Raw genomic sequence first — 25,187 nt, forward strand, 5'->3', positions numbered from 1 at the left:
ATCCGTAGGAAGGGAAGTACTCCAAACAATGAGAGCACAGAGCCTTTGAAGGATTCTCAAAACACAGGGCCTATTCATTCATCCAGACCTAAGCGAGCTTCAGCCTGGTGGTGTCTGTACTAGCCACATGCCCAGAGACAGGAGAGCAGACTGCAAAGCTGTCTGCCAGGCAGGTTTCCTACCCCCGCTTTGTGTGCATACATGGAGGCCTTGCCCAGATAACAATTAACAGGGCAAACTAGCACATGAAACAAGTTCCCTTTGTAAATAAAGGTAGGTGTCTGGACCTGGCTGATCCTCTTTCCTTGACGGGCTCCTAACACCTTTGGTAAACACACTCATTCAGACATCCTGTAAGAGCATGTGAACACGCTGATTTCCAGATTGAATATAGATGGGCCGCTCTCCCTTACTGTGAGCATTGCTTTTTCATTCTGCTTAAGGCAGTTTCTTGAGCCACCTAAAAACCAGAGAAGATCTATACAATTCAGTTCAATTCAACAAATATTTAATGCCTACTGCATGTGTGATCCTGTGCCAGGTGCTCAAAATTGGGATGACAGACTCCCTGCCCTCAAGGAGCTTACTGTCTACTAGGAAAATAACAAAAACCAGGAATCAGAATTACTGTGTCTGATCTAATTTGGTGTCAAGGTTATCATCTCCCCTGTTAAATTTAATGATGTCTTCTTTGGTTCCCCAAAAATCTGTGATTTTGGTAGCGTATGTATTCCTACCTCCAATACAAATCACAATTCCTCTATCAGAAGATCAAAGAATCCTCCATTTTGAATTGGAAAGGACTTTGGAAGTCGTCAAGTCTAAAGGTGAGGAAACTGAGATCCCTAGAGATGAAATGACATATCCAGGGTCATATAGCCAACAAGCATCTGAGGCTACGTCTTCCTGAGTCTAAGTCCCAGCATCCTCTCCACCATACCATGCTGTGGCCAAAGTATTTATCATTCTCTTGGCTGGCCTGCCGATGAGCTAGTTACAACTGGTCCTTGGACAGTAGACATACAGTCCATGACCAAATTAATATTCAGGGTTTTTCCAGTTTGAAAGAACCAGATATGGTTTAGTAGGGGAGTAAGATATGTAAACTAATAATAGTAATACAAGTTAGGGTGTGCCAAGTATAGAGGAGAAGGTTGCACAAAATGCTCTGAGGGCTTATTTGGAGCTGAACAAAAACCACAGGATCATAGCTTTAGACCTAAATAGGGACCTTAGAGGCCATCCAATCCAATTCCCCTCCTTTTACAGATGAGGAAACTGAGGCACAGAGGAGTTAAGTGGCTGGCTCAAGGTCATCCACATTGCAAGCAGCAGAGCTAGGATACAAACTCCAGCCCTCTGACTTCCATCGATCAATCAATAAACATTTATTAAGCATCCACTATGTGCCAGGCACTGTGCTAAGCAGATGCTAGACTAAGTGATTCTATTATGACCCTGCTTTTTGATTTGGGGAGTGGTCAGAAAGCTCAGAGAGCCACCATACTCAGCGTATCCACAGTCACAGAGCTGAGCCTTGTCATATGTCATTGATATGTTACCCAAGAAACTCTGTATAAATTGAAGTTTTTTTTTTTTTTAATCAGCAACAAAAACATGCTGATGGCAAGGACTGGTTTTGTTTTGTTTTTTGGCAGGGCAACTGGGGTTAAGTGACTTGCCCAAGGTAAGGACTGTTTTTTTTCTTTGTATCCCCAGTACCTAGCATACAGTAGGTACATAGAAAATGATTGCAGAATTGAAAAATAATTATTGAAAAATCATAAATGAGTTCATATTTCTAGATGTCATTTTGAGATAAATGAAATGACAAGAGGCTTGGCAGTATTTGCATCCTAGAAAACACCTGACTGTCCCATTGACAGAGAAGAATGAATACATATGTGGCTCCATTTCTGGAGAATGCTAGGCTGCTCTTGAGAACAGGCCTGATGTGACCAAAGTAAAGACGCTGGATGGGAGACCTCAACTGCCTCCATCAGCTGCTAAAGGCACTGCCCTCCTTGGTCCTGGGCTCAGTCAGAGGCAAGCCATCAGTGAGGGGCCCACCCCTTTCTGCTTTCACTATAAGGAAAAGGTTTCCTCTGTGGCCTTGGAGCAGAAAGGGAGCCAATGGCCACTTTTAATCACCCCTCCAATACCTCTCAACCTAACCAACGCTTGGTGGGGTTCAGGGCGTCAATGAGAGTATTGATCTGAGTCACGTCGATGTACCACTGGGGCTTGTAAGCTGCTTCCAAATTGTCCTTTCGGCTGAAATCCCGGCTGGTGAGTGTATTTCACAGCTGGCACGCTGGAGGGGAAGAAGATGTGAAAAACAGCCAAAGGTAGGATCATGGGATTGTTCCAGAGGTCCAGCTTGTACCTTGGACTGTTGGAGGCATGGTAAGGCCAGGGACAGAGCAGTGACTCCAAGTCAAGAGACAGACATTGGAATCCTGGCTCTGCCAATACCTCCCGCAAGTCCCTCCCGCTTTTTGAAGCCTCCTCTGCAAAATGGGGGTGATAACAGTTAACAAGAACCTGCTTCATAGAGTGGCTGTGAGGAAAGTAATTTGTAAACATCAAAGTGATATAGGTAAATAAGTTATGATGGTGACTGCCAATAAGCCAAGAGGTAGTAAATTCCTGTTAACCTTTCAATCTCTTTGTGGAAAGGCTGGCCAAGTCACTGAGGCAAAACTCCACAATGACTCTGGGATGAAGAACATTCGCTTTAGAGTCAGAACCCCTTGTCTTCAATCCCAATCTGCTCCCCCAAGGCAGTGTCACACACTGGAAAAAGGTCAAGAGATCTCATTTTTGTCCCTTGTTAGCTGTGTGATCACGGGCAAGTTGACTTGTCTCTGAGACTCAAGCTTCTTCATCTGTAAAACGGGGACAAGACCTACAGTACAACAAGCCTAAGAGTATTGCTGCGAAAATTAAGCGGATAATTTATGTAAAGGGATGGGACCTGTGATTTCATGGGTGGAAGGGGCTTCAGATAAAGAACTCCCTCTTCCAGTGCAGCTGAGTCCTGTCTCTGAAACCTAGTCTGAGAGAGTAGCTCAGAGCAGAGGAGTCAGATGCCCCACCCATTGGCTACAACTCCCAAGTACAGCTCAAACCAGATTAAAATATAAATACCATACAACACAGATAATGTCAATATGTGGTTTTCTAGGTCAATACTCAGCTCTCAGGGATCTGTCTCTATTTGAGTTTGACACCACTGGTTTAGAACAATGAGAGATTAAATGACTTAACCAGATTCATGCAGCCAGTGTATGTTAATGGCATTTCTTGAACCCAGGTTTCCTTGTGCCAAGGCCAGCTGCTCCCTTAACCTATTATACCATGCTGCATCTCATAATGTATATGAAGCACTTTCCAAAGCTTAATGTCCTATGTCATTGTCAGGTATCACTCGTTATTCCTTATTATCTGTGTGACTTTGGGCCACTTCACCCTTTAAGTATTTTGACCACCCTGGCAATGAATGCCATGTATATCTGAAACAAGAGGCTGGACTAAATGTTTTCAAGAACCTATGGCACCTCTGAATCCCGTGATCTTGTGGATTTCCCCAGTCTGACTTATGGCTGAGAGTTCACAGCTACTCCTCAGGTGGTTCCAGGTGGGTACAAGGAAAGGCCTCATCCTTGTGGCTTACAGAAACAGCACCAGGAATCAGCTGCTGAGACACTCCCCTGCCCGGGTGTTATGCAGACATGTGCAAATATTTGGCCAAGTAGGAGGGAAGGAAAACTAGGTGAGGCACGAAGACATAAGGTAATGACAAAGTTGGCACTTCAACCTTGTCACCTGACTTGGATTGAGAGTAGAAAGTTTGGGAAGACCCGGTGAATTCCTTAAACTGACTCCAGGCTTATGAGCACACGCTGGCTGTTTCAACATCTATGTTGTGCCACCATACCCCATCAGTGTGGTAGAAAGAATGCTGAATTTGGAGTCAGAGGACCTGGGTTCAAATGTAGGCTCTGCCATTTACTGCCTGCCTGTGTGACCTGGGACAAGTCTCTCTAAATCTATTTCTTCATTTGTTTAAAAAAAAAAAAAAGATGATCTCTAATGTACCTTCTGCAGCTAGGTGGTGAAGTGGACAGAGCAGTGGGCCTGGAGTCAAGAAGACTCGTTTGAGTTCAAATTCCGTCTCAGACACTTATTAGCTGTGTGAACCTGGGCAAGTCACTTAATCCTGGTTGCCTCAGTTTCCTCATCTGTGAAATGAGCTGGAGAAGGAAATGGCAAAACCATTCCAGTATCTTTGCCAAGAAAACCCCAAATGAGGTCACGAAGAGTGGGATACAACTGAAAAACAAGTCAACAGCAATGTACCTTCTAGCTCTAAATTTACAGTCCCATGATGATTCTAACCACATTGAGAAGAGAACACATTACCACATTCTTTCCTGTGTCTGAGCCTTGGTTTACGCCAGTTCCTCATACCTGAAGTCCCGCCCCCCTCATCTGCATCCATCTTTCCATCTCCCTTAAACCCCATTCTGTAAAGCCTTCCCAGAACATCTCACCCTATCTGAGCTCCTATTGTATGATCTATATCACACATTTGACATTTATAATAACAGCTGCCCTTACAACCACCTTCCCCATGGCTCCCCTGACATGCAGGGGACCCTGAGATCTTGAAGCCTTATCAGTGGCACCCAAGCTTTACCAGTTCCTGCCGAGCTAAAAAGTTCAAGTCTAGGCCCAGTGATAGGCTGTTCCTATATATCCAGAGATAAGACAAGCTAAGCATCCTCAGAGTAATGGGTTCTCTGGACACAGCAACTCTTAACAACCTTATAAAGCACCTGGGATCTGCCTCCGGGGAATGAGTGCCCACACTGGCAAAGCCATAAGATGTTGAAAAACTGAAGTGCTAGGGATAGGAAATACAGACTGGATTAGTAATTCCTTTGATGCAGATCAAATGTGCCTTCTCTTCAACTTATATTCTTAGAGAGTTACCTGGGCAGTGACTTGCTCAGTCTGTATGTGTCCAGAAGCAGGATTTGAATGCTGGTCTTCCTAACTCCAAGACCTGCTCTTTAGCCACTACACCATGCTGCCCCTCCCTGGGTAATAGTAACTTGCATTTCTAAAGTGTTTTCCTTACTACTGGGAAAGTGCTGCGAGTATTATCATCCCTATTGTACGCACGAAGAAACTGAGGCAAGAGCTGGCTAAATCATCTATTCATGGTCACACAGCTGACAAGTATTAGAGTCAGGGCTTGAGTCTACCGACCTTAAGACCCCAGGGGCTCTTCCATCACAGTGTTCTGTCTGCCTCATATACTCCCTTGTATTGAGAGTTCTCTTCCCATGAGTATTTGTGAGATCTCTTCAAGTAAATTGTAAACTCCATAGGGGCAGGACGCGTGTTTTATTCATCCTTGTACTGTTCATGGTCACTACCCTGATACATAGCACACTGTGCCCACTAATGCCAACAACAACAACAATATTATATACAATAAATCTGTTATTATACTTATATAATAATAAAATATATAATATAAATCTGTAAATAATATAATCTATAAATAATGTATAGAATTTGCATACTTATAATAATATAGTTGATTAATCTAATATTATTAATAATAAAATAATCATCACCAAGCATTTATTACCTGCCAATATGTGCAACAAGCTATGCTAGGTATACAGAGACAAAATACTCTCAAGGAGCTTATTGGATCATAAGATCAAAGATTTAGGGCTAGAAGGGACCTTGTTTTATAGGTAAGGAAATGGAGATGCAGAGAAGTTAAGCAACTAGCTGGGTCACACCACCGGTAAATGCCTAAGGTGGGATTTGAACCCAGGAATTACCAACTCCTAGTCTGGTGTGCTTTGCTCCCTTAGGATTCTCAATGTAAACTGCTCCAGCTTACATTCTACTGGGGACGTGCAATTTTGAAGCGACCATTCTATAGAGCTTTGGGCTTACCAGGAAACATCTTCTAAGATAGATGGTGTGTCACTATTCCCATTTTAGAGATGTGACACCTAAGGTACAAAGTGACTTGCCTAGGAGCCCTCTGGGTTGACCTCAGGGCTGGGATTCTTGATTGCAAGTTCAGACAGTGCTGTTGCTGCTGAAAATAAATGTTTGTTGAGTGACCGATTTGGTTCTGCTTCTTCTCCAAAATGGGAAGGACCCCAGTGGTTAGGCAGGACTGATGACATGAGCATTGAGAGTAAGTGGATCCAGGTTGGCTGCTTTTAGAAAGGGTAAAAGGTTGAGCATTGGACTACTCTGTGAGTTCCAAGGCAAAACACCAGATGTCTTGTTCACGTCATTCTTTTCCCTAACTGCAAAGAAACTTACACTATTTCTTCTTTTTTTTTTTCTTTAAATCCAGAACTACTAATTCATTGAACTTCTGGTGTGGAAATTTCCTCCACCAATGAATATTGGTCATTCATCTGTAATTTGCAAGATTATGGACATATCAGAGACTAGACTTGATCCTAGCTTTTCCTAAATCTAAATTCAGCTCTCTACCCATTATTCCACACTGCATCTGTGGACTGTCTCTGCTCATGAACTGAAGTACATGCTGCAGGGCATTCCCTACTTTCAAGCACACAGGATTGAAATACAGGTCAGTCTGGAGCTGGGGGCTGCCTTCTGATCATGACTCAATCCATCTGGTTGATAGGGAGAAGATGAGACAAAACAAACAAACAAACCCCAAGAAACAGTTGTCAACTTTAGAAAGACAGTCTCAATATGACTCTGAGATCTGCTTCTTGCCCAGAGAAGTCATCTCTCATAAAATACCCCAAGCATCATGCACAATAACCTCATTTGCTTAGAAAGATGGATGGCATATTATATATTAAAATTTTTTTGGAAAAAGAAAAGAAAAATGGATTGGAAAGAAGATAGTGGATTTTTATAATATTTCTGGTTCTCTCAACAACGCCCCCCCCCCAAATTACTCATAGGATCAAAGCTCTAGAGCCAGAAGAAGCCCCAGAGGTCATCCAGTCCAATCCCTTAATTTCATAGATGAGGAAACCCAAGAGCCCAAGGAAATTAAATGACTTGTCCAAGGTCATGAAAGGAATTGATGGCAAAGTTAACATTTGAACCCAGGTCTCACAGTTCTAAATTCAGGTCTCCTACTATAGCATGAGTAAAGCTGATTCAAGTAATAGTAATATAATTGATCATTTATACTTTTAAATATGTTTATAGAGGCTAGACTTGTACTCACCTCTCTACTTACTATGCCACAGTATGTTTCATAACATTTTTCTTAATTTACTTAAATTTGCTTCCCTCTCATTACCTCACTCAATCCTTATGGCAGAGCTGGGAGAGATCTTAGCAACTGTCTCATCTAATCACCTGATTTTAACATTAGGGTGTAGCTGGATTTAGCATCAGGAGATGTGGATCCAAACTACCAACTAACTCAGTGCACTATGCAAATCGCTTCCCCTGACTGGGGACTCAGTTTCTCCATGTAGACACTGCCTCCAATGACAAACGAAGGGATTTAATCAAATAATCTTCAAGGCCCCTTCCACCTCTGATATCCTCTGAATCTGTGAAACTGAGGCCCAGCAAGGAGATAGTTTTCACCCAAGATCACAGAGAGAGTTGGGGGTAGAGCTGGGATCACAACCCAGGGATCAGACTCCCCCTCAAGGATTCTTCCTGCTAATTATACAGCATGGCTTCCAAAGACTTAAGTTAAGACAAGAAAAAAGCTAATCTTGGTCCACTGGAACTCTTCCACCCACACCAAGACGTTCCAGAACAATAACAGTAGTGCCTTGTGGATGTGTATTGATGTGTAGAGCATTTTTAAGTTTTCAAATCTCTGTCTCAGCTATTATTTCACGTTATACTTTTCTACCTTCCAGCTGACAGAGTTTTTAATAACCAGCTGGCCCTCTGTGTGTCAGCCCTGGCCTCATCTGCTAACCCAGGTGAGTTTCCAAGGCAGATGATGTGATTGGCAGCTGAGCTCATTCAGGGTCCTCCTGGAGCATGGGCAGTGAGTGACCCTGTGTTTAGCTTAAAGAGCCCCGGGTCAGATAATGAGAGATGACATGATGCTGGGCAGCCTCCCCTCCCAACCACAGCCAGCCCTAGGCTACCAGTTTAGCCTACATTCCTAACCTGGAGCAGTGCCAACCAAGAAGCAACCTACGGAGCTGAGGCGTTGCTGATGGAGGGGTGACCAATAAGAGGCAGAGGAGAGAGAGATAGAACCCTTTGCTCAAGCCTGCTGCAGGAAGCTGGGAGTGGGGCAGGATTCCCATTCCTGAATCACTGCTGCCCCAATCCCAAAAGCGAGATTACGGAAATGAAGTTGTCAATTGAGGTTTGCAGGATTCAAATGCATTGTATGCACAACTAAAGGGGATGCTGGGCAGGGAGGGGGAAGGGTGGAGAAGGCCTCCAAGACACGTAAAGGGCTAGGAGGCCTGAAGAGCTCCCCCATAGAGGGGAGCCTATCCGTGGAAGGGGGAAGCAGAGAGTGTTCCCAAGGTGCCAATGCCTCTGCCTTGTAAGCAGGCCAGAGACAAATGCTATCAATTTGGCCTCTATTCTCTTCCCTCTTCTATCCATCCTTCACACAAGGAAATTTTCATAACACAGTCCTATCATCATATCATTCTCTATGAAGAAAACTTCAGTAGTTTCCTATTACCTACTGAATCAAACTAAAAATTCCTGACTCTGACATTCAAGGGTTTCCACCATCTAGCTCCAACCTATCTCTCAGGTCTTATCTTATATCATTCCCCTTTATGTAGCCTATGTTCCAAGTAAAATATGGACTGACTCTCTTTGTCTCTCTCCCCCTCCATGTCTGTCTCTGTGTCTCTTTATCTCTGTTTGTCTTTCTCTGTCTCTCTGTCTGTCTCTGTCTCTCTCTGTCTCATCCTGCAATGGACTATCTCCATGTCTTTTCTCACACCCTGTCTAACTAGGACATTCCCCCCTTCCCATGTCTACTTCTCAAAGATACTCCCTTCTCTCAAGGTAAACTCAAATGCCACCCACTCCCTGAAATCTTCTCAACCCCCATCCCCTGCACTATTCTCAGCTGAAAGTGATCTCAGCCTCCTCAAATTTCTCACTGAGTTTTGCCTGAAATCAGCTTTGCACCTCTCTGACTTTGTTTCAAAGTTATCTATGCCCTTGTTCTTCCCCCAATTAGATTGTTAGCTCCTTGAGAACAGAGTCTATGCCATATCTTTAACTGGGGATTTGTATCTGAAGAAGATTTAGAAGAGAGTGAGATGGAGAAAAGTGCAAACAACCAGCACAGAAAACCTTTCCAAGAAGTTTAGCTGAGAAGGGGAGAAGAGATAAAGAAGAATAGCCAACTGGGACAGTGTGATTAACTGAGGGTTTGGCTTTTTTTTAAGTATGAAGAGATTTGGAGAAGTTTGTAGGCAGCTGGAAATGAGCTAATAGACACAGAAGGATTGACGATTAGAGAAAGAACATGATAGTGGAGGAGTTCATTGTTGTTTAGTCATTTTCAGTCATGCCCAAGCCTTTGTGATCCAATTTGGGGTTTTCTTGGCAAAGATACTGGAATGGTTTGCTAATTCCTTCTCTAGCTCATTTTACAGATGAGGAAACTGAGGCAAACAGGATGAAGTGACTTACCCAGGGTCACATAACTAATAAGTATCTGAGGCCAAATTTGAACTCAGGTCTTCCTGACTCCCCACCAGGCACTCCATCCACTATACCACCTAACTGCCCTAACAAGGGGGGTAAGGACTTGGCTTTGTCAAGGGCAAAAGACACCTCTTCATCAGAGACAGTAATGAAGAAGATAATGGGAAGTGATATCAGGGGATGAGGAAAAGGCAGGAGATCATAGCCTCATTTTTTTTAGCAAAGTATGAGGGGAGGATTGGGAAAGGCATGCTACAAAAGGCTTGAAAAGAGTTTAGAACGGTTTCTCTGATGAGTAGAATAGAGACTCAGTTAAGGAGGAGTAGAAGGATTGCCTTCTACTATCACAGAGGGCACCCACTTGAGATTAGATGATGTACATATGTAGCAGTCACCGTCTCTATGGTTTTATGACTTCCTCTAGCTCTGTTCTGCAGCGTATGAGTAGCAGTGAAAGAGGAGGATGGTGGAGGTGAGTTTGGCCATATGTGGCCAGTGACAAAACAAGGGAGCAAGGGATCTGAAAGGAGAGGAAAGTTCTTCCTTGTTCACCAAGGAGTTCAAGGTTAGGAAGGGAGGTGAGTATAGCTAGAGCTGGAGTGAGAGTCCAGGAAAGTACTGAGATTGGAGGTCATGATGAGGACAAAGGCAGGGTGAGGTGTTGCGTGGAATGGGGACAGGTGGGATGAAACATAAAAGATTAAGTTATGAGAGGACGGACAGAATTCTTTAGAAAGTGGAGGGGAGGCCAAGGTGGTGGCCTGGGGCAGCTACCCAGCTGAACTCCCGTGACATTCTCCTCCAAACAACTTTAAAATAATGCCTCGGATCAAATTTGGAGCTGCAGTGCCAACAAAAGGTTGAGGTGAGACATTTTTCTGGCCTAAGAAAAATTAAGAGGTCAGTAGGAGAAATCTGTGACACTGCGGTGAGGCCTGGGGCCCACACACTCAGCTGAGGCAGCAATGGCTTTGGGAGCTCTCTGCCCAGAGATGGGAAGGGGGTTGGACAATTAGTCAGAAAGCGATTATAGGTGATCCTTTGTTGGCACTGGGTACATTTGGTGCTGATTGGCAACTCTATTGCCCATATGCAGTTCTGGGTCACAGTTCTAGGGTTAAGAGAAATGCTGGGGGTCATTCACAAGGGAGTAGGCACCCTGGTCACAGTTCCAAGGCAGAGAGAAGCACTAGTAGCTTCAGGGGACCAAGGGCCCTTCCTTGCTAAAGACCAGAGCATAGACCAGAAGAGCAGGGATGACACCTCTCCCAATGTCATATCACCTTAGAAGCACCAAAAATTTGTAGACCCCCACCTCTATAACTACCTCTGAAAATAGAAGCACAAAAAAGCCTGGAGTTTGGGATAATGCCTTCCCACCCCCAGGTGAGCAGAGTCGAACTTTAACATAAAATTCAAAGTCAAAAAAGAGGCTGGAAAAAGAAGCAAACAACAACAACAAATTTTATCATTAAAAAGTTACTGCAGTAGCAGGGTAAACCAAGACATAAATTCAGAAAAAGACAAAAATGTGAGAACAGTTACCAAAAAGCCTCAAAGAAAAATGTTAATTGGACCCAAAACCAACAAGAATTCCTAGAAGAGTTAAAAAAAGAGATCAAAGTGAGGCAAAATTGGGGGGGGGGCAGGAATGAGAATGATGTAAGAAAATTATGAAAAGAGAATTAAGAGTTTGGTAAAAGAGGCAGAAAAAAAAACTGTTGAAATTAACACCTGAAAAAACAGAATGTGTCTGATGGTAAAAGAGGCCAAAAAAATTCACTGAAGAGAACTCTTTAAAAAGTAGACTTGACCAAACAGCAAAAATGGTACAAAATCTCATTGAAGAAAATAATTCTTGAAAAATTAGAATTGGGCAAATGGAAGCTAATGACTTCACCAGATATCAAGAAACAATCAAATAAAGTCAGAAAATGAAAAAAAATAAAAATGTAAAATATCTCATCAGAAAAGCAATTGAACTGGAAAATAGATCGAGGAGGGATAATTTAAGAATTATTGGATAACCTGAAAGTCATAATCAAAAAAGAGTCTAGATGTCATTTTTTCAAGAAATTATCCAAGAAAATTGCTCCAATATCTTATATACAGAGGTTAAAATAGAAATTGAAAGAGCCCACCAATTGCCTCCTGAAATGAAAACTCCCAGGAATATTATAGTCAAATTCCAGAGCTCTCAGATCAAAGAGAAAATACTTCAAGCAGCCAGAAAGAAACAATTCAAATATTGTAGAGCCACGGTCAGAATCATACAAGATTTTATCAGCTTCCACATTAAAGGAAGGCTTGAAATATGATATTCCAGAAGGCAAAACAGCTAGGTTACAACCCAGAATAACCTACCCAGCAAAATTGAGTGTAATCCTTCAAGGAAAAAATGGATGCTTAATGAAATAGTTAACTTTCAAGTATTCCTGATGAAAAGACCATAGCTGAATAGAAAATTTGACTTTCAAAGACAATACTCGAGAAGCATAAAAAAGTAAACATGAAAGAGTAATCATAAGAGACTCAAAGTTAAATTGTTTACATTCTTATATGGGAAAAGGATACATGTAACTATTAAGAACTTTATCAATATTAGGGAAGTTAAAAGGAGTTTAGTTAGAGGGCATGGATGTGAGTCGATTATGTTGGAATCACCTTCAAAAAAATGAAGGGGTAAGAAAGAGGAATGCACTAGGAGAAGTTGGAAGGGAGAGGTAGAATGGGGTAAAGTTTCTCCCATAAAAAGGCACACAAAGATGAGCTTTTACAATGGAGGGGAAATTGGGAGGAATGGCAGGCAGTGTTTGAATCTCACTCTCCCCAGAATTGTTTCAAAGAAGGAAGAATACACATACACACACACACAGAGAGAGAGAGAGACAGAGAGAGAGAGAGAGAGACAGAGAGAGACAGAGAGACAGAGAAAGACACAGAGACAGAGAGAGACAGAAAGACAGAGAGAGAGACAGAGAGAGACAGAGAAAGAGTTGTGTATAGAAATGTTACTTACCCAATAGGGAAATAGAAGAGAAAAGGGATAAGAGAAAGGGGGAAGGATGATAGAAGGGGGGTGGATTAAGGGAGGCAGTAGCTAGAAGCAAAATAATCTTTTGAGGAGGGATAGGTTAAAAAGAGAGAGAAAGAGGAAGAAACAGAAGGAAAGGGGGAGTAGGGAAATATACAGTTAATAATCATAACTGTGAATGTGAATGGGATGAGTTCATCCACAAAATGGAAGCAAATAGAATGGTTTAGAAACCAGAATCCAACAATATGTTGTTTACAAGAGAAATACTTAAGACAGAAAGATACATACAGAGTTAAAATGATCGCTGGATCAGAATCTAATATGCTTTAGTTGAAGTAAAAAATGCAGGGGTAGCAATCATGATCTCAAAGTAAAAGCAAAAATAGACCTAATTAAAAGAGATAATCAGCAAAACTACATTAAGCTAAAAGGTACCATAGACAGTGAAGTAATACCAAAAATTTTTACAGCTAGTTGCTTTGATACAGGCCTCATTTCTCAAATATATGTTGAGTATGGAACTGAGTCAAATTTATAAAAATAAATGTCATTTCCCAATTGATAAATGATCAAAGAATATAGTTTTCAGAAGAAATCAAAGCTATCTATAGTCATATAAAAATGCTCTAAATCATTATCGATTAGAGAAAGGCAAAATTAAAACAACTCTGAGGTACCACCTCACATACATCACAAGTAACAAATGCTGGAATTGATGAGGGAAAAATAGGTACCCTAATGAGTTTCTGGTGGAGCAGTAAGCTGGTCCAACCATTCTAGAAAACAATTTGGAACTATGCCCAATGAGATATAAAATTGTGCACATGCTTTGACCCAGCAATACTCTATGAGTTCTGTATCCCAAAGAAGATTAAAGAAAAAGGAAAAGCATCTATATATACAAAAAAAATTATAACAGCTCTTTTTTTGTGGTGGCAAAAGAATTGGAAATCGAGGGGCTGCCCATCAATTGGGGAATGGCTGAACAAGTTGTGGCACATGATTGTGATGGAGCACGATTGTGCTATAAGAAATGACGAAGGTGGAGGGGGTGGTTCAGAAAAATATGGCAAGACCCGTACAAACTGATGCAAAGTGAAGTGAGAAGAACTGGGAGATCATTTTATACAGTAATACAATGTTGTAATGATGATCAACTATGAAAGACTTGGCTCCTCTGATCAATATAATGATCCAAGACAATTCCAAAGGATTCATGATGAAAAAATACTATCCATTTCCAGAGAGAGAACTGATGTACTCAGTGCAAATTTCTCACTTTCTTTATTTTTCTTGCTTTTTTAAAAAATATGGCTAATATGAAAACGCTTTGCATAATTTCACATGTATAATTGACATATTGCTCGCCTTCCCAGTGGGTGTGGGAGAGCTTGGGAAGGAGAGAATTTGGAACACAAAATTTAAATGTTTAAAAATAAATAAATAATTTTTAAATAAAGAAAGTGGAAAGGAGAAAATGCAGCCCTTTGACTGAATTCAAACTTCACAGAACAAATCCTTGTTTTGTAAAACTTGGACTCAGTCAAAAGGCCTCACCCAAGGACTTAGAAGGCCATATGTGGCCTTGAGGCCACAGGTTCCCCACCCTTACTAGGTCCATTCCTGTGTGTAACTGAGGGGGAGCATAGAAATAGGTCATGGGAGTTGAGCAGACTGAAGAATTTGGAGACTGGAATATTTTATTTTAGGGAATAATCACATGCATGTTGAAGTCTCTAGTATTAGGGCAGAAGTTGGAGAATGTGAGCCAAGCAATGAACTGGGCGAGAAAAGAGGGAGAATGTCCTAGGGGTCAGAAGATAAGGTCCTTAGAATCTGGATTTGGGGGATATAACTGATAGAATGAACCTCAAAGTGCTGAGTAATGGAAGTGGAAGAAAAATCTGGAAGTGACCGTGGGTACCAAGTATTCCAACTGCCAGCATCATGAAGGATGTCACATACAGAATCCAGAGAGCAGAGAAATTGCCTAGCAATGGCTAGATTCTCCAACAGTGCTTTATGGCTGCTAAAAATAAAGTAATTCAGTCAGAACTTCCTTTACTTGAATGCTTTAGTACGTTAGCAATCTGATTTCCTCCACATAGACTCTGCCTCCACTGACAGATTGCAAGCCCTCTATGAACTGATGATGAGTCTCTCAGAACTTAGCCCAGCTAGTCCTAAGATAATAGATGTGGAGCCCATATCTCAGACTGAATCCTTTCCAACTTGGTTAGGGATGTAATAAGATCATTACCAGTGAGGATTGTTTCCTTCTCTGTGCTTATATGCCCAGGGACTTAGTGTCTGGTACATAGTAGATCTTTAATAAGCTCTCATCGATTGAATGACTGATTGCCAGAGTTCATGTTCCACTAGCATAGCCTTCAAGAACACAGGGTCATTTGCATGCCATGATGAGATATCATCACCAGACATTACAGGGAGTAGACTGAACTATTAGAAGGGTATTGTGCAGAACAGTTGGTGTGGAGGAAAGAACACAGGGTTTTATGATATGCTTCACACACCATTCAGTTAAATGCCCCAGTGAAATGGAAGTACTAATAGCACCTGCCTCACAGGGTTGTTGTGAGGATTGAATAATATATGTGGAAAGAACTTTGCAAAATTGAAAGTGCTATACAAATTTTAGCTGTTATTTATTGTTATTATTATTTTACCAAAAAACCCAGGCTAATTGGGGCATCTTGCCAACTTCCCAACTGAAGCACACGCATCTCCCCTCCCCTACCCTCACCCCACCACCATGGCTCCATTCACAATCCCAATGACACCCTAGACAAAAAATCTCTTCCCTGGCCACCATTCCTCTATGGGATTATTTCCCTAAGTCTTTGAGGGCAGAGATTGTTTCTGTATCCCCAATGACTAGCACACAGTAGGTACTTAATAAGTGTTTTTTCATTTGAATCTTTGATCAGGTATTTGCTACAAATATAAACCTTAGCAATTCACTTTGGATCAGAAGGTCTAGAGCTAGAAGGAACCCCTAAGTCAATCTAGTCTAACCCCTGAATTTTACGGACAAATTACAGAGGCCCACTCAGAGATTAAGTGACTTGCCCAGGGTCATAAAAATAAATATTAGAATTGGGATTGGAAGCCAGGTCCCCTAAGAACAAATCCAGGATGCTTTCCATCAGATCCATGCTGCCTCCCCTTCTTGGAGCCTCAGGGTCTTCATCTGTAAAATGAGGCACTCGGACAACAGTTACATCACCCTACCTTAGTTATGGCTCTGATCAGCGTGAGAAGGATATTCTGACCATGTACTTATTGCCCAAGGATAATCAGCAACAATCAGCAATCACGTCCAGTTATGGAGCCCTCTTTGACTCAATGCATTATTCCCTTCTTCAAACTTAACAAATACCTCCCTTACTTTGTATTCTTATGTGGTTTGTATTATATTATGCCTTGTATTGCCAGCCATGTTGGGAGTCCCTCAGGGACAGGGATTATGTCCTCTAATAAGGATAAGGCATAGGGATAAGGATACAGTGGTGCTAAATGTATGAATGGATGGACACTTTCCCATCCTGGTCAAATAGTGCCCTTTCTGTGGTTTAGAGAGGAAACATGGTGCTCAGAAAGAGTATCCTGAGCACCTGGTATACATTTAGGAAATATTTGATAAATGGATGGATGAATGAATGAAAATCATGTGAGGGTCTAGCCCAGGCCCTGTCCAATGCCTCCAATTCTAGAAAGCAAGGCTGTTTATGAATCCCAGAACTCTAACCCTGTCATCTCCCCCAACTGTGAGAATATTGTAACAGGCTGTTAAAAGAAGCCCCAAATCTTAAATTGAATCTGCATGTTTACAACCAAAGCAGCTATGCAAGGCATACAGTATGAAATTTTAATATTTTAGGTAAGCAAGCCATACATCTTGTCTAGACACCGGAGAAAATTTCAGACGCAAAATTATTTTAAATGCTTAAGCAAACAATGCAGACTTTACTTCACATCCCTACCAGATTATGGAATGTCATTTACTTTAAATTTGCAAGCAGACATCACAGAGCTGGAGAAATTGCCTGCAAGAAAAATCGTCTGACACTTATCACTGCATTCCAGTGGGACCCGAGTGATGTCAGCTGGCTTTCTGTTTCTCCCAGACAATTGAGCTGCTTACAAATCAATAAAAACAAGGTTTATTGGGACATTTTCTTTATCATCCTTCAGTCCCTCTCATTGTCATAGCGACAAAGTCTGCACAAATTGAATCATTAAGCACAGAAATTGTCTTTCAGAAACATTTTTTGGTGGGAGGTAGGAGAAAGAAAGGGATGGTTTGCTGGGGTATTTATGACAGCAGAATTCCGATTTATAATGTTTTGCTTTATTTCTCTTTTATTTGCAATCTGGAAAGGGGGAGGGAATTCCCCAAGGAGGAGAATCAGACAGTTGTATTGAACAGAGACTTTTTAATGTTGCAGTCGGGGCTGAGGGTTGGAAGGGGGTGGCAGGAAGATGAGAAGGTTGAGAAAGGAGGAACTTTTCAAAAGCATCATGTTTCAAACTCAACTGGGAAAGGATGGGTCAGCCCAGGGCCAGCCTGTGGCACAACTGTGAAAAGTTGGTCTCCAGTGCCCTCTCATTTCCCTTCATCCCTGAAAGAGAGCATAACATTCAGAAAAGAGTTTTGGATTTGGATTCAGAAGAGGTCTGGTTTAGGAAACCACCACTGACGCTACTTGTATGACCAAGGGCAAGCCATTTAATCTCTCTGAGCCTCAGTTTCCTCATCTGCAAAACAGGGATAATAGGACCTGTAACACTTACCTCAGAGGGTTAATGTTAGGTTCAAATGAAATCATGTACGTAAGGTGTTTTGCACAACCACAAGATGAATTAATTCGTTCTGAATACTCAGAGTCTGAGATGGCAGAATTCCCATCTGTCCAGGACCCTGTGGTTTGTTTATCTCTCTCCTAGTAACCTAGCATCTCAGCCATGGAAGGTAATTTAAAAGTTACTTCCTCCAACCTCACACTCCATGTAGGGATCTCCTCTATAGTATTCATGAGAAGTGGCTCTCCAGTCTTTATTCAAGTATTTCAAATAAAATGGAGCTCATTACCTAACAGTCAACAAGGATTTGTCATGTGCTTACTAGGTGCCTGGCACTGTGCTAAGTTCTGGGAATATAGATACAAAGAGAAAGAAAGATAATCCCCACTTTTATGGAGCTTATATCCTAATAGGGGAAAATAACATATAAAGAGAAGCTGAAAAGAGGGGCGGAGTACAAACATATCCTATTTGGGGAGCCTAGTTGAGAAAGTTTGGAGTACAGCCTGGAGAGGAATGGAGATGTGGCTGACCTGGGCACCCTCCAGAAATGGAGGTTGTAGGAGGGGCCGCTCAATCAGAGTTGTGGAAGGTACTTCCAGGACGGAAGTGAGTTTGAAGATGTTTCTGGGGTGTGGTAGAGAAAGTCTGAAAAAATAAGCCATTTTTAACAATCCCATTTGTGTTTTGGGAAGTTCTTACTACCTAGAAATTCTTCCTTATATTGTTCCCTTCCTTATATTTTTCCCTTACATTCCTATTAGGTAATATATAGAATATATTTTCTTATGTAAAGTCTTGGTCTTGGAGTCAGGAAGACCTGGGTTCGAGTCCTACTTCTGATCCATACTGGCCATGTGACCCTGGGCAAATTACCTAATTTCTCAGTGCCCAAACTACTCTCTAAGACTATAAGTTCTACAGAAAGCCTTCTCCAACCCCTCTCAATACTAATTTAAATGCCTTCCCTCTGTTAATTATGTCCTATTTATCATGTATATAGATTGCTTTGTATATATATGTATGTTGTCTCTCCCATTAGATCATAAATTCCTTGAGGGCAGGACCTGCTTTTGCCTCTTTCTGTATCCCTGGCACTTGGCAGAGCGCCTGGCACATACTTGGTACTTAATACATTTTTTTTATTTGATCGAGAGCAAGTGCTGATCATCCATATAGGGGGAGTACTTTCTGCCCATGAAATTACAAGTGTGGTCCAAAAATATCATTCACATTGATCTTAATTCTGCTGTGTGGGATCACGTTGAATGCTCGTCTTTCTCATGCTAAGTCTTTAAATGCTTGAAGACAGTTGTATTACCGTATAAAACTCAGGATTTGGAGTCAGGGTGATTTGAGTTCCATCTCCATCTTTTTTCTACCTGTGTGACCAAAGCACTGTCCTTTGTGCTTCATTTTCCTCATCTGTAAATTAAAGAGGTTGGCATAGATGATTTCTAAGATTCCTCCCAGTTCTAGAGATCTAGGATTCCTATGAACCATTCCCGATGTGGCTGACATTCTACAGTCTTCATTATCTTGCTTGTCATCCTTGGAATATGCTTCTGCTGGTCGATGTCCCAGAACTGACACGCCATTTCAGATATGTCTGATTAGGGCAAAGTATAGGGCAGGAGGTCTCTACAACTGTATGTGATTATCCTTAGCCAATAAGAAAATGGTCAGAATATCCTTCCCATGCTGATCAGAGCCTTAACTAAGGTGAGGTGATAAAGGTTTTCCCCCAGGGGACCAAAAATTAGAGGACACTGACAGCAGTCCACCCAAGGAGAACTCTTTTCTGATCCATTTCTAGCATGCCCCCCTCTCCTTTTCCAATGTTAGCTTCCTCAGAAGGATCCCATCACTGTCCCAGAGTCTCTCCCTACTCTTTCAATTTAATTAAATGTAAAAAGTTGATTCTAGGGCATGCTTTTTGAAGCTTGCCCCAGGTCCCCAAATTTCTAATCGATTCTTTGTTGGTTACTGATAGAATAAGAATGATGATAATAAAAATGGTGATGATGACTATGATGATGATAGAATATGTAGGATGTCCCAAAAGTTTTAGTGTAGTTCTAAGCTTTAGTAGCTTAAAGCTTCACTGACTTTTTGAATTGTACAGTGTTTTAATGTTTACAAAGTGTCTCACATGTGTCATTTCATTTAATTCTCATAACTACCCTGTGATATAGGTGCTATTATTGTCTACATTTTGTAAATGAAGAAACCAAAGCTGAGAGGGTTAAGTGACTTACCCAGGGTATCTCAGTGAGGATTCGAACTTAGGTTTTACTGATTCCAAGACCAGCTTTCTAGCTACAGAGTGTCCCTAAAGTCTGGACACATAGGCAAAAATGCATATTTTGAGATTTTGGAATATTAACAGACCTTAACCCCCTTGACTTCTTTTTCTGGCGTATGCTAAAGGAGAAGGTGTACTCAATGAAAATCACAGATGCAACACATTTGATTGAATGCACAAAGAGTGAATGTGCTAAAATTGACTTCAATGTGGAGTTATTGCATCGAGTTCATGTGAATCTTATCAATGCATCAACCTTTGCATCACAAGTGATGGCAATCACATTGAAGATGCTATTTGTTAATATTCCAATTAAATAAAATGTTGAAAATTTCATTCATTTCATTTCTTGAAAATATGCATTTTTGCCTATGTGTCCAGACTTTAGGAATACCCTGTAGTTTGACCCTCTAAGAGTTTGTAATGGATTGTATTGAGGACAGAGTTTGAGTGCACAAAGAACAAAGTAGATGTGTGTGGGAGAGAGAAGAAGAAGAAGAAAAAGAAGAAGAAGGAGGAGGAGGAGGAGGAGAAGAAGGAGAAGAAGGAGGAGATAGTAGTGTAAGACCCAACAAGACCAGCAACAAGAGCTGCCAGCATAGGTTCTTTGATCTGCTTTTCTAAGGAAAGCAACTTTAAGGGGTCTACAATCTCACTTTAATCAAACATACATATATCATTCACTTAGTTCAGGGGGAAAAGCCAGCACCCTAAACTTCAGAGCAATTACAAATAGAAATTACAAACAGAAAATATCAACAGATCAAATAGCACAATTCAACAGACAGGCTTTGTCTGTTCAAGACATCACATACACAGTTACCAAAAAGAGAAACACTAACATCTGGGTTTTCTTCAAAGTCAGGGGTACTCCAACGGCTACCCAGAGTCTCCACACCAACACTCTTCCCGTAAGTGAGATCCCCAAACAAAGCTAACCTCTGAGTTTATATACCCTTCTTAAGGCCTGAAGGCTTCATATCTAATCAGCAAAAGGGTGTGGGCCTGGGGCTTTGCACCTAGTAAGACTTAATCAAAGGCACTTGATTACTTTAGCATTCTAAAAGAGAAAACAGTGGGAAAAAAGTCCCATCTTAATACCTTAATATTACAGATGATGATGATGATGATGAAGAAGATTTTGATGAAATAGAAGATGATGATGAATAAGAGGAACAGGAAGGAGGAAGAGAAAGAGGAGGAGGAGAAAGTCAGAAGGAGGGAGAAGAGGAGAAAGGGGAGATGGGAGGGGGGAAAGAGAGAAGGAGAAAGATAACAGATAATGAATAGAGTTAAGAGATTGTGTGAGGCTATGAGACAAAGATAGTGATTTGTGGATGTTCTAGGATCCCCAAGTTTGCTGGTTTGTGGGTATGTTTAGGTATGGATCTCTGGAGGGTTAGGCTCACCCCTAGGGTGAGCCTTGATTAGGTAGTACAGGGAGTCTAAGAAGTATAACATTGATGATTCATGAGATTAAATAGATGCCAGGCCCCATTCTCTCCCTAGAAAGGAGTATCCAGGGGCAGTGATGAGAGACCCAACAGACAGCCTATCTAGCTGGCATGGTTCTGAGCCCCTAGCAGTTTCTTCCTAGAAAAGAGAGCAGGGGGCAGGGTGTAGAGAGAGGAGGCTCACAAGAAAACTCCAGTCAGAGTACATAAAAGCAGGTCTATGACAGGCTCGAAGTTCAGCAGGGAAGGTTTCTTAGAGGGAAGGACAAGGTTTAAGCTAGGTCTTAAAGGACATGAGATATAGTCTGTTGTGGAAAGGGAAGCTAGAGTATGCACCAGGTCAGAGAAAACTTATGAGCCAAGACAAAAAGACAAAGACAAGCATGGCGTGTACCCCGATTATTCCTATTAATTACTCTCTCCATCAAGTAGTTCTCCTCTAATGACCTAAATTATTCTTGCTGTGACTGAAGTCATAGAAAAGCTTGTCTTTGAGATGAGACTGTCCTTCTTGAGTAGATTTGATTGTCCTCAAACTTTACATTTAGTTCTCAGTCCATCTCAAAGAATAATAGAACTTCTGGATTAAAGGGGACCTCAGAAGCCATCTAGAACAATTTGGACCTGAATAGGAATCATCTCTTTAAAATGCTCAACAAATGGTCTATGTGCAGGAGATAGTGAGAGTAAAATTCAAGGGCTAGAATTTGGGTTGTGATTAGGGGGAGCGGAAGAGAGTGCACATGTAGGTGTGGATGGGAGGCAATGAGATTATCATTTGGACTAGGGTTCAGAGTATATGAATGTGGAACTACGGTGGGAGTCAGATAGACTAATTGAAAGGCTTTGCTTGGGTAGAGTGGTATTGTGAAAAGAACACCCAATTTCCCTGATACATAATAGGCATTTAATAAATGATTAGTAACTGATCGATTACAATTGGAATCAGAAAATCAGGATTAGTATCCCAGCTCTATTAATTAGTACCTGTGTGGACTTTGGATAAGTCATTTAACCTCCTTGGATTTTAATGGATTGGATCAGTTGATGTCTAGAATCACTTCCATCTCACAATTCTGTAAATTAATGTTTCTGAGATCACTCAAATTCCACCCCCCTCACTGATTTGTGACCATATTTAGCTCCCCTTCTTTCAAGAGCACACCCAGCAGGGTTAGGCTGTCCCAGGAAGAAGAACCTGGAGAAATTGCTGTAGGAGACAATTCATTTCCTCCTAGGCTCTCTTCTCCCAGCAAGAAAATAAGGTTTGAAAACAAGAAAGGGAAACTTTGAAACTCTACATTTTTGCCTTTTCCTCATGGGACAAGGGTCCAAGCTGTGAAAAACAGTACCATTCAGAAGGAAAATAAAAAATAAACAAAGCTCAAGCCTAAAGCTCCTAATCTTGATTCTCTCCAGCTAAGAGTGAATCCTTGACTTCTGCCTGCCTTGGTTTCCCTCTTTTGTGGGAGGGCAGCCCATGGCCTCACCTCCTACCTAAGGATGATCTAATGACTCTTTGGGAGATTTCCTCATTTTCCAGATCCCTAACCCAGGGTCCTGGTAGCTTGGAAGAGAAAATTGGTAGAGACAGGCATACCATGGTCCAGGTGTGCTGGTGGCTAAACTATCTATCAACACTCCAGAAGGGGCCACCAACAAATGCTGAGGGAATTATTCTCTTGAGTAAACAAATGGTACAAAAGCTGCTTTGAATGGGGAAAGTGTTTGGCCTTGTTAGTCCAGCAGGCTGCCAAATCACAGGTGTGCTGTCTGAGAACAGGATTGGAGGGGTTAGGGGAGAAGTAGACATGAAGGGAGGGAGGAAGGGAGGGAAGGAGAGAAGAAGGCATAGAAACCAGGGAACTGCACAAATGGACAGGATCTTGGTGTGCATCTGGTGGTAGAACTTAGGCCAATTAATTCTCTAGGAGATCTGAGTTCAAATCCTGCCTTAGACATTCATTAGTAGCATGCCTATAGTTAGTCATTCAATATTTCAGCACCTTAGTTTCTTCATCTGCTAAATGGGGCTAGTAATACTTGCATTATCTACTCCATAAGGTCATTATGACAATATTGATATATACTGTTATTTTTCCTTCCCTTTTTTTTAATGTTTTACATGCAAATTCTAATGAAGTTGCTCAGAAGAGAAGATCATTATCCGTCCAAACAAACTAGTATTCATTAAGTACCTGCTATATGCAAGGCACAGCGTTATGCCCTGGGGTTACAAAGACAAAACCAAAAAATGGTACCTGATAGAAGGGAGGCTATAGTTACTGGGAGGATGCTAGTGTGACTATTGAGAGAGAGAGAGAGAGAGAGAGAGAGAGAGAGAGAGAGAGAGAGAGAGAGAGAGAGAGAGAGAGAGAGAGAGAGAGACACAGAGAGAGAGATACACACAGAAACAGACAGAGACATATGGAGACAGACAGGCAGACAGAGAGACAGAGAAAGAGAGGGAAAGGTGGGGAGAGAGAGGGAGAAAGAGAGAGAAACTAACAACTGGGGGAATCTGGAAAGGCTTTCCATAGGTGACCCCTATGCTGAGATTTAGAGGAAAACAAGAAGTCTAAGAGGCACGGGTAAAGAAGGACTATATTCTTTAATCATAAATTATGAGACAGTTTAGATCTTTATCTTTGATTTAAAAACATCTCTATTATAATAATGAGATGCAATGTTGCAAAGCTTTTAGAGTGCCATCCTTGGAGTTAGGAAGAGTTTGGGTTCAAATCTGCCTCCAACACTGACTGGCTGGGTGATTTCCAGCGAGTTATTTAATGTTTTTATTGCCCTTTCAATAACTCTAAGGCAGAGGTTCTTAATATGGAGTTGGTGAATTAAAAAAATTAGGTAACTATTTCAATATAATTGATTTCCTTCATAATACTATGTATCTTATTTTGTGCATTTAAAATTTATTCTGAGAAAAGGTCTAGAGGGTCCACCAGACTGCCAAAATGGTCCATGATAATAGCCAGAATTTATAACTAGACTTTTAAGGTTTGCAAAGCACTTTACAAATATTATCTCATTTTGTCCTCACAACAACCCTGGTAGGTAGGTGATATTATTAGCCCCCTTTCTCAGATGAGGAAAGTGAAGAAGACAGAGAAGTTAAGTGTCTTTTCCAGGATCACAGAGCCAGTGAGTGTCTGAGGCTGAATCTGAATTCAGGTCTTTCTCACTCCAGGTCTAGTACTCTTATTTAATGGGCCATTGAGCAGTCATGGCACACACAAAACTGTTAATAACCCTGACGCTAAGGCTAGACGTTACCAAAATTTGCTAATATTTATCAATAGAAGGAGTTTTCATACCAGGAATTGCTAACACTGATAAAGTTACAGGCCCAGACAACAACAATAATTATAGCAATTCATATTTCCAAAGTACTTTAAACTTTACAAGATGTTTTCCCCACAATTACTTTGTCACATCAGTAATGCAAAAATCATTCCCATTTTATAGACGAAAAGACTGAGATTCAATATGCACATGGTCACACAGTTGGTCAGAGCCAAGATTTGAACCCACATCACAACTGAATTAGAAATGTATCTTCAATGGTTCAAATTCATTTAATCCCATACTGGTCTTCTAAGAAGGTATCTATATTCTCTAACTCATACCACAAACTCCCTGTGTGACCTCGGGCCAGTCACCTGAGCCTTTGATTTCACACATAATAAATCATAGTGACTAGTTAATATCTAACAAGCTCCCTTCCAACCCAAAGATGCTGTTCTAATATGGTCTGTTACATACAAAGCTCACTTTGTAGCTAGAAAAAAAGAGTCTGCTTTGTTTCCTCAGTGACTGTTCAACTTCAGATGAAGCAGGGCTCAGGCTTAGTAGTCAT

Source organism: Trichosurus vulpecula, chromosome 3 (genome assembly GCF_011100635.1).
Source record: "Trichosurus vulpecula isolate mTriVul1 chromosome 3, mTriVul1.pri, whole genome shotgun sequence".
NCBI classification, from domain to species: Eukaryota; Metazoa; Chordata; class Mammalia; order Diprotodontia; family Phalangeridae; genus Trichosurus; species Trichosurus vulpecula.